A 10,999-nucleotide genomic window follows, 5' to 3' on the forward strand; every position below is an offset into this window, starting at 1 on the left:
GCCATAATTTTTTCTTTATAATGAGTCACAAAGTTTGTCAAATAAAAAGTTGAAATTTATAATAAAAAAGTAAACTAAATTTTGCTTCATATAATGGATCGAACTTTAGAAATGATTTAGATTATTGTCTAGCATATTGAACTCTCAAAATGTACATTGTGACATTTTACTTCCATGGTACATTTTATATTAGCATTTTTCCTTTTCTTTTTGGTAGAAGTAATGGAATTTATCGAAGTTATATATACTTAAATAGCCCCATTGATCGAAATTATGAAATTATTTGCACGATTATATTAATATTAATTTTGATCCCAAGTAAAGATCATTTGTGTTTTTTTTTTATTTTTTGATAACCCGAAAACTCCAACCACCATTGCGTCATTTTGGACACTATGCTGCAGCACTAAACTCGGGGGGTGAAAGTCACCTGCCCATTAACGCACCCCTTATAATTTACCGACGAAATACCATAAGAGGAATCGAACCTGTGACATTGGGGTCACCAAAATCACAAGTAGCCCTTACTACTTGAACTGACCTAATTGGGGTAAAGATCATTTGTTAAATTGATTAATGTTAAAAAATCATTTGAACATATCTCAAAAACACTTACATATCCCAATTGTATTGTTTAAAATGTTTTTTCTTTCTTTCCATTTGTATAATTATGTATTTAATGCTATCTCGATGCGGAAAATTCTTAGTGGTATATGAAGGGTACCCTATTTAATAGCGTCACCAAAATTATGCATAGATTAGAGAATCTCGGTGTCACATGCACATAGGTGTTTTTGAGAGACTGTGATATTTGATCCTAACATGTATACCAAACAATAAATAAAAATAACAATAGAAATAAATCAACCCTTACATCACACCAGTCCCATGAGGAACACGACTTGAGGTGTCTTGCTTAATTTGTTAATGATGTGAGGTTAAAAAAGATCACTAAAATTCTAAAATTAACTTGGGTGTTGGACTAGAGAATGTGTTAGCTAGCCTTCTTCTTTTTCTTTTTTTAATAGAGCACACATGAAGTTCATCAAAGTTATATGTACTTAATTAATAGCCCACCCATTGAAGTTAAATAATTATTAATGCAATTATATTAATATTAATTTTGATTCCAAATAAAAATTATTTGTTAAATTGATTAATGTTAAAACATCATTTGAAATTTTTGTCTCAAGAACACATATTTCAATAAGTTAAGCTCTCGTTTGGAACATCTTAAAAAATAAATACTTCCACAAAAAAGTAATTGTATTTGCTTTACACTTAAATAAGGACTCATTTTGAAAAAAAAAATACTTTTTTAATTAATTTTTAATAAAAATAAGTAATTTTTTAAAACATATGTTTTTTTAAAAAAGTACTTATAATAAGTAATTATATACAACCTTAAGATAAATATTTTTTTAAAGTACTTTTATGTAAGTTGTTTCATCTATAAATTAACCTATATATGAAGAGTGAGTTGGAGGGGATATGTTAAAATCTTGGATGGTGTCACATGGACATGGTTGTTTTTTGAGAAACTATCACATTGGCTTTAATTCCCTTTCCAGCACTTCCTTTACACAAGTCAGGTACTCCTGACATCCCTCTATAAGTAATCTCCTTGCCCTTTACACAAGTCAGGTACTCCTGACATCCCCCTATAAGTAATCTCCTTGCCTGGATAGCTGATAACATTTGTGGTGGGGTACGCACACATGACCCCACAAATCTGTACTTCTGCTCTCCTGAAAATCTGAACATTACCTCTTTTTAATAGCAGTCAATGATGGCATAGTGGGGCAGTTAGTTAGTCCATTCCCAAAATTATCTCAAAACCATGAATATTCAGTACTACCAGGTTAGCTGGCAAGAATCTCCCCTCAATACTAATTGGACAGTTTCTGAATACCTTTCTACACAATACTACAGTCATGTTCAACGTAGTCACTGACAAACTGACATCTAAGGGCTGAGTTTCTAACTCATAAAACTTGATAAACTCCCGGTCTGTAAAGGAATGAGTTGCCTTTGAATCAAACAAAACAATAGTTTTATATGACAAAATTGAAACAATACCTGTCACTATGTCTCCTGCCGCCTCAACATTTCCTAGTGTCAGAGTATAGACCCGTGCTGGGGCGGTATTCCTCTGCTGACTGCCTCGGGGGTGCCTGATGATCTCTTCGGTACGGTCTAGGAGCAAGCGTATTAGCTGGCAGTGCTCGGCAGTCACATGCCACGTGTCCAGATCTACCATACTGATGACAAATCACCCTCCTAATCCGGTATTCCCCTGAATGTCTCTTGTAACACCTAGGACAAGGAAGAAGTGTTAGATTACCATGTTCAATCTAATCTTCCATTCCCTGTCTTTGGCCTCTACTGCCACCATGTCTTCTCCAAGGCCCTTGACTGCCACCATGGACCTCTTCCTTTCACTACAAAAAATCAGGGTATTAGTGACGGATCAAATCCGTCACTAATAGTCATAAATTCGTCACTAATACTATTAGTGACGAATTTATCATTATTAGTGACAGTTTCAAAATAATTGTTATATGTGTCGTTACTAATAACTTTTAGTGACAAATATAACTTTCATCACTAATAACAGAATATTAGTGACAGATATAATCCGTCACTAAAACCCTAACAACGTCACTATACGGCTCAACTCAAATTCATCACTAATAGTAGAGGTATTAGTGGTGAAAAATAAATTCGTCACTACTAGAAAAAGTATTAGTGACGAATTAGAAATTCATCACTACTAGTTGAGTATTAGTGACGACTTTGAAATTCGTTACTACTAGTATGGTATTAGTGCCGAATTAAAAATTCGTCACTAATAGAAGCAGTATTAGTGACGAATTAAAAATTCGTCACTACTAGCATTATATTATTGACGAATTTGAAATTTAGTAGGGTATTAGTGAGGAATTTGAATCATTTACTAATAATTAGAAAAATAATAAAAACCTTTTAATACTAATTTTTTTAATCATGAATTCTTATATAAAAATCTATAATTACATTTTCAAATACCTAAACTGAAACAATTCAAAATTTCATATAAATTCAATTAAAATGAAGAAATAACATATGTTAGATAACAAAAATTATTTAAAAATATTCAAAATTCAAATACAAATACTAGTACAAATTAAAATTAAAATACAAAAACTTCATTTGTTCAAATAACAATTAAAACTATATTGAATAGTAACACAAGAAGCAAAGTTCAGATAAACAAATAAATTCATTTGAAAATATTTTAAGAGTCCAATGCCTAAAATGAGATATGAGATAGAGAAAAATGAAAAAGATCTCTAGGCAACAAAACTTTAGGCAGCACTTGCTCCCTTTTCCTTCTTTCCCTTCTTCCTCTGGATCTTCTTCATGTAGAATTCCAGCTCTTTCCCCTCCAAAATATATCTGCAAAACCATTTAACCAATGCATTTAGCCGAGATGCCCAACATAAAAGAAAAATCAAAACAAATACAGCAATATTCAATAGTATAAATTGATGTTTGACAAAATTTCCATGCAAAAGATACCCCCCTCGTCGTTGAGTATCAGAAAATGTAACGGCTAGTTTAGTATTGAAAAATAATTTTTGTTTTCTATTTTCAAAATATAATGAAATAAAAAATGTCAGCACATTTCCCTGTTTTGAAGACATCTATATTAATTCAAAACAAGGTTATATTTTGGTCATTTTAAATCTAGAAATGAAAAATGAAAAATTGTTTTTGACAACTAAACAAGCCCAAGCTACTTTCACAAGCTGGCCACAAACAACTAACAAAAATAGGGCATCTCACCACATGAGAACAATTGACATCAGATGATGAGTGGAATGCCTCATAAAAGTTGACCAGATACATTGAGGTTTTGTTGGTTCACTGAATAGCTGTTCCTACGAATAGAACGGAATACAAGAAGATATTTAGGAATAGAGATAATAGTCATTTCATATTTATTCATCATTCTTCCACTCAACATGGAATATGGAAGGTATATCTATGATGAAATTATAGTCATTCCTTGTCTACTCTTTACTATGATTGATAAGAAATTATAAATTTTCACTTGTGCATTATAATACATTTTTAATACAAATTATCAAGTTCTTCTATTACAACTATCTCTATTCCTAGGAATAAGCATTCTGCAAACTAAAGATAGTCCAAGGGATTTATAGTGTTCACTTAATAGCTGAAAAGCCACTAGATCATGACAATTTTTTTTTTTTTTTTGCTCGGACATGGCAAATGTTTTTACTCATCCTTTCAAAAATATTTTAACATTAAACTAAGCCTATCTTTTCTTTTTGTTTGGGAAAATTTTAACGCAATTTTGGCAGCATGCCGTCTGTAAATTGGACGTTTTCCCATAAAACCTGCACCTGATAGGTTCAAATAGAGTATTTATAAGAAGTTGAAGGCACACGAGAACATATATCCACTACCGGCATGCAATACACATCGACTGCATCCTTCATGCAGGAGGCATTCTAGACTAGCATGCAATCATGTAACATATTCACAATAGTAATACATGTAACCATATCTTCAATTCAGAATATAAATAGCAGAGAAGATGCTTAAGTTTCCATTTATTGGATGAAGAGAAGATAAGGCAGTGTAATCAAAGGCGAAGGAGAGAATGAAGTGGAATTGGACTTGTGGGTTAATGGGTATGACTGAAAATGTGACATGTTTGAACTCAGCTCTTGTAAAATGTAAAAATTTTTGTCAACTCATGATATGCTATGCTCATTTGGCAGCCACTCAGGTGGGACAATTCATGAAGTTTGAAGAAGCATCCGAAACATCTTCGAGCCATGGTGGGATGACAATTGTAAGAGCAGTTCCTGTCCCTCAGTTACCAAAATTACAAGAAAATGTGTGCAATTTCATGTTCTTCTGTTGAATGGCTTGGATAAACTTCTTTTTTGGGGGGGAGGGGGGGTTAAAATGACCGAGCACAGCATGCATGACTTCTGTATAGTTTTTGGATTTTGTTCCGTGTGTTGGACTTGAATCTTTAGAAGTAATAGTAGAGGTAGTAGTGGTGATAAGCAGTAAAAAATCTTTATGCAAAGTTGTTTTGGAAAAACTGAACATAATTAATATTTTCACAATTTTTTAAGACAAAATAAACACCAGAATAATTCAGACCCACAAGAACTATATATGAAAAGGGATCCCCCTATAAAAATTAAAAACTTAAATTGTACTCTTTAAAAATTCATTAGATTTAAGCCCTTTTCATATATAGTTTTTATCGGTCTGAATTATTCTAGTGTTTATTTTGTCTTAAAAAATTGTGAAAATATTAATTATGTTTAGTTTTTCCAAAACAACTTTGCATAAAGATTTTTTATTGCTTATCACCACTACTTCCTCTACTATTACTTCTAAAGATTCAAGTTGTCCAACACACGGAACAAAATCCAAAAACTATACAAAAGCCATGCATGCTGTGCTCAGACATTTTAACCCCTCCCCCCCCCCCCTCCCCCCCAAAAAAAAGAAGTTTATCCAAACCATTCAACAGAAGAACATGTAGTTGCACACATTTTCTTGTAATTTTGGCAACTGAGGGACAGGAACTGCCCCTGCAGTTGTCATCCCACCATGGCTCGAAGATGTTTCAGATGCTTCTTCAAACTTCATGAATTGTCCCACCCGAGTGGCTGCCAAATGAGTATAGCATATCATGAGTTGAAAAAAATAGACGTTTTTACAATGGAAAATTTTGGAAATAAGTTGGATGTGTTAGACAACTATTCCATCTTTGAATTGTTATCAAACATAAATCAGGATAAAAATATTTCCTGAGTTGACAAAAACAGACGGTTTGGTGTAAAAAGCCAACAGATAAAAGGTGCCCAAATCATATCAAAATAAGTCAATTATCATTGAAAGCACATTTGCAAACCTTCTGTAAATTGAACGTTTTCCCACAAAACTTGCACCTGATAGGTTCAAAGAGATCATTTATAAGAAGTTGAAGGCACACGAGAACCTATATCTACTACCAGCAGGCAATACACATCAACTGCATCCACCATGCAGGAGACATTCTAGACTAGCATGATTTAACATGAAACTCAATTTGTGATCATAATACCTTATAATCAATCAAAGGAACCACCCGCATCATCTTGTCCAGATTAGCGCATCCTTTCCTCTAACCGCGCGGTCCTATCCATCATGGCTTGCATCTGGGCTCTAAAGCTGGAGACCTCCGATCTCAATTCCGCGTTCTCCATAGTGATCATCTGCATTTGTCAAGCCATCTCTTGCTTATCATACTCGGTCTCTCGACGCTGTCATTCCATCTCTACACGAGCCGCCGCACCTATGGATGATGATGTTATTGGGGTGATGTAACCACTTCCAAGACCTTTCACCCAGCCCCCTACTCGTTGCCCAAGCACTTGGGAAGTGATCTTGAAATCTGTCATGTGCAAACTCCCCTCTGAAACAGGTGCATCCCTAAGCTCGACCATCCGTGCCTAATTTCAATCATGAAAATGATAAAAAGGAATAAGTAAGACTACAACTTTGATGTTTTGAATAAAGTAATAAACTAAATCTTTTGCTTCACTTACATGTCGGTCCTGCGCACCCTCGCACCACTCCCCCGATCGCCGTTGGTGTGTTCTCTAATACAGATCCGATAGCGGCTCCTCTGCGCCAGTCTCGGGATCACACTACATTATCATATAAGTCATCATTAGTATTATGTCATGTAATGGTTAGATAATTTTATATATAGTAATTACCTAGTGATGATTTACGAATAGCCTCGATCCACTACAATGCGTCGTAGGGAGTTTGCTACGGTTCGCAGCATTTGTTTCACATGTGGCCTACAAGGAAGATGTAATGACGACATATTAGCGACATCATTGTGAAAAATTAGTGATTATAATACAAACACATCACCTGATAGCGCGAGTCGCGGAAATGGCGACACACCACATCCCAATCTTGTTGGGATATTTTATCGTATGGCTGCGCATCTGCTTCATCTCCCATCGCTTGAAAATGGGAGCGCATTTTCGAGCGATAGCTCTTAAATTTATTACATAATTGGACGTCGACCGCCCTCCTCACATGGTCATCCTCAAGGATGTCCATATCAAACTCCTCCTGTATATATAGGTAATACAATTAAAATGTTAGACAGTTGTTAATTGGCTAGTATATTAAAAGTAAAAAAACATTTAAATTAAAAACAACTATATAGGGTTAGGGAACTTACCAAAATGCGCATGTAAAGAACCATGCGTTGCTCCTGAGTCACCTGCTGCTAGCTGAATGCGGTGACTGGAGCATACTGTCGGCATATAATGCCGAGCTCCCTCGTCCACACGGTGCCCTAATCGTTCCATGGGGCGGTGTATCCTGGAGGAATGTCGATCTGAATCCGCCGTTTAGTCCTATCCAGGTACTTCTTCAGCGACATGTTCTTTGTTGCACCACGGCCTGACCTGACCGTGTACGTAGATGCTGAAAGTAGAGTTAATTTAAGAAGAACATTATAATCATACACGTGAATAAATATCATCAACAATTGACATGTAAATAAATTAATCGTATCTATACCAACACTGCTCATGACGGTCGGCAACTCACCCTGCGTGTCAGTCACATAAGTGGTATCCATGTCTGGCTGAGGTTCCGATGGCTCAGACAATGGTGCCACCGTATCAAGATCGACGGGGTCCGCCGGTCTAGAGGAGGATGTCGGATCATCCTCATGCAATGTACTTGTGTGCCTGAAAATATTAATCCAACGTCAGCCACCTGGTGTCATATCTGCAAATTAATAGACAAGTAAATATAAGAAGTACGAATATTAGATGGATGCAGCATACATCTATTTTTAAGTTATTTACACATGTCAGATACATAATGACAAAAATAACATGCTTACCCCCCCTATACGTCCTCAATATCGGTATCATCCTCACTTCCTAAAGTGTCTTCCTCTTCACTACAGTAATCGACCCCTATTTCATCTTCCCCATTAGTTTTTTCATCGTCGATGAAGTGAACGTCAACAGAAGGTTCAATTGTAATGTCAGCAGTCCCTATGTGTTCTGCCCTGACACCATCCCTATGCAATGGTATAGGATTGGCGCCTTCTTCGACAACATCTGCAGCAGATTGCGCTGTTGCATGGACAGATGACTCATCTTCTTGGAATGTAGTCTCATTGGCACTCATCTCACTATCTGCAACTTCTGCAATTGTGTACAAACTTCGAGGAGGAATCTTTTGGGCCACATGCCATTCACCCTTCAATTTGGTGTCTTTAAGGTAAAACACTTGTTCTGCCTGCGTCGCAAGCACGAAAGGGTCATTTTGATACCAAGTCTTGCTAAAATTGACACTGGTGAAGTAGGCATCAGTGTTTATTCCAGTCTTTTTATTGTCGATGTCTCACCAGGTACACTTGAACAGGTGGACGGCTCTGTTTGCTCCATAGCTAAGCTCTATAATGTCATCCAACACACCAAAGTAGTCAATTTCTTAATCTCCTTCTGTGCCTAGCACCGCAACCCCACAATTTTGGGTTCTTCTATGCAGTTCAAAGGACTTTGTATGAAATCGTAACCTGTTAACAATGCAATCGCTGTAGCAGTTAACTTGTTGATCGGGGCCACAAGCCAATGCATACAAATCTTTACTTGTCATTGGTTCCTTATTGTAAAACATGACTTTCATCTATTAAATAAACAAGAGTTTAGAAGAATACCGTCAATAGTGAAAACATACATTGCTTCTCACTCAAGCTGTTTTTGTTACTTACATAACTCCCAAACCAATTGATAAATTCCTTCTTATGTCTTTCGTCAACATTCCGTTCATTTTGGGTCAGGAGTTCAGCTTTATGTTCGCTATATGCAACAGTAGTACATGTTAATGTCACATAAGTATATAATTATGCATATGTATATACAATGCAAAGTAAGGAGTTTGGAACCACGTACTCGATATATGGAACAGTTTCATCACAATTGTTGAGGACATAAAAATGAGTATTTTTTAGATCGTCTATATCAATGAAATTGTAAACTCGTGCACCGAGAGACCGAACATTTTCTCGAAATATAGAGCTCTTAGGTTCTTCATCTTCAGCATTAATAGCATGAACGTCTGCATTTCGCTCATCACGAGTGAACATTGTGTCAATATCATATAGATACATTGAGCAAAATGCAAGACATTCACTGTCAATGTACGCCTCAATGATTGAACCTTCTGGCCGTGCCTTATTGCGCACATACCCCTTCAAAGTGGACAAGAACCTGTGCATTTTACGTAGCATTATAGACTTGTAGACACAATAAAGAAAAAAAAAATTTTAATAGGGAAATCATGTGACCATTATACAAAGACTTTATACTTTACCTCTCAATAGGATACATCCAATGATATTGAACCGATCCTCCAATTATGGCCTCCCTTAGTAAATGGATAGTTAGGTGGACCATCACATCAAAGAATGCTGGCGGAAAATTTTTCTTAAGCTTGCAAAGTATGATCACGATGTCATCCTCTAACTGTTTAAGTACGTTTACGCTCAATTTTTTTTAGCACAACTGCCGAAAAAAGAATCCCAGCTCAATCAGCACCGAGCAAACATCTTCAGTCAAGTGTCCCCGAATGAAAACGGGTAGAACCCGTTGTAGAAGGACGTGACAGTCATGACTTTTCATTCCTAGCATCTTCCCTTCCTTCGGGTTTATGCATCGAGCTATGTTCGATGCATATCCATCGGGGAACTTCACTGATTTCAATCATTCGAAGAATTTATTTTTCTCATCCTTCGAAAATGTGTAACAAGCTGATGACATGAGAATTTTGTCCCCATCACTAAACAGGTGCAGCTCAGGTTGTATTCCTATGTCTTCTATATCTCGGCGAGCATTTGCGGTGTCCTTTGTCTTCCCATTTTTGTCAAGCAATGTACCAATGACATTCTCACAAATGTTCTTTTTGATGTGCATGACATCCAAGTTGTGGCATAGTAGAAGATCTTTCCAGTATGGCAACTCGAAAAAGATGCTTCTCTTTGTCCAATTCAACTCCCACTCAGCGCGTTTTCTTTTTCTACTGGTCGGCGGTTTCCCAAATTTCACATCTCCGATCAACCTTAGCTGGTTTAATATCTCTTCCCCACTTAGCCGCTTCAGCGGCAACCTTCGTTCAGGTTTTCCATTGAAGCTTCTGACGCCACGAGTCCTCCAAGGATATCCAGTTCGTAGAAAACGATGATGACACATAAAGCATAACTTGCGGCCATGCTTCAAGGATAAGGACCCAACATCCTTATTACATACTGGGCATGCTAAGTAACCTTTTGTGCTCCACCTGACAGGTTGCCGTATGCGGGGAAATCATTAATTGTCTACAAGACAGCAGCATGCATCCGAAATGTTGTCCCGGTTTCCACATCGAATGTCTCCACTCCTTTTTCCCATAATTCTTTCAACTCATCAATTAACGGACGCAAGTAAACATCAATATCATTACTAGGTGCTCTCGGTTCGGGAATCAGCAGAGACATATAAATGAAATGTTCTTTCATACATCGCCATGGCGGCATATTGTATGACATCATCATAACTAGTCACATGCTATATGGGTTGGTTATGTTACCGAAAGGATTGAACCCATCTGAAGCAAGGCCAAGTCTAATGTTGCGAGGATCACTAGCAAACCACGAATGCATTTTATCAAATTCGGCCCAAGCTTCGGAGTTCGCTGGATCAGTAAGGGTGATTCCATCTTAAAGACGTTTCTCTTGATGCCATCTCATATCTTTAGCAGTCTTTTTGCACATATACAATCGTTGCAGTAGCGGGATTAATGGACAATATCGCAAAACTTTTTTGGAGATTTTTTTACCTTTCTTATGATTAGTTGTATACCTCGGTTCACCACATTCTGGGCACTCGTTCGCATTTTC

The sequence above is a fragment of the Malania oleifera genome, chromosome 5 (genome assembly GCF_029873635.1).
Source record: "Malania oleifera isolate guangnan ecotype guangnan chromosome 5, ASM2987363v1, whole genome shotgun sequence".
Taxonomy (NCBI): domain Eukaryota; kingdom Viridiplantae; phylum Streptophyta; class Magnoliopsida; order Santalales; family Ximeniaceae; genus Malania; species Malania oleifera.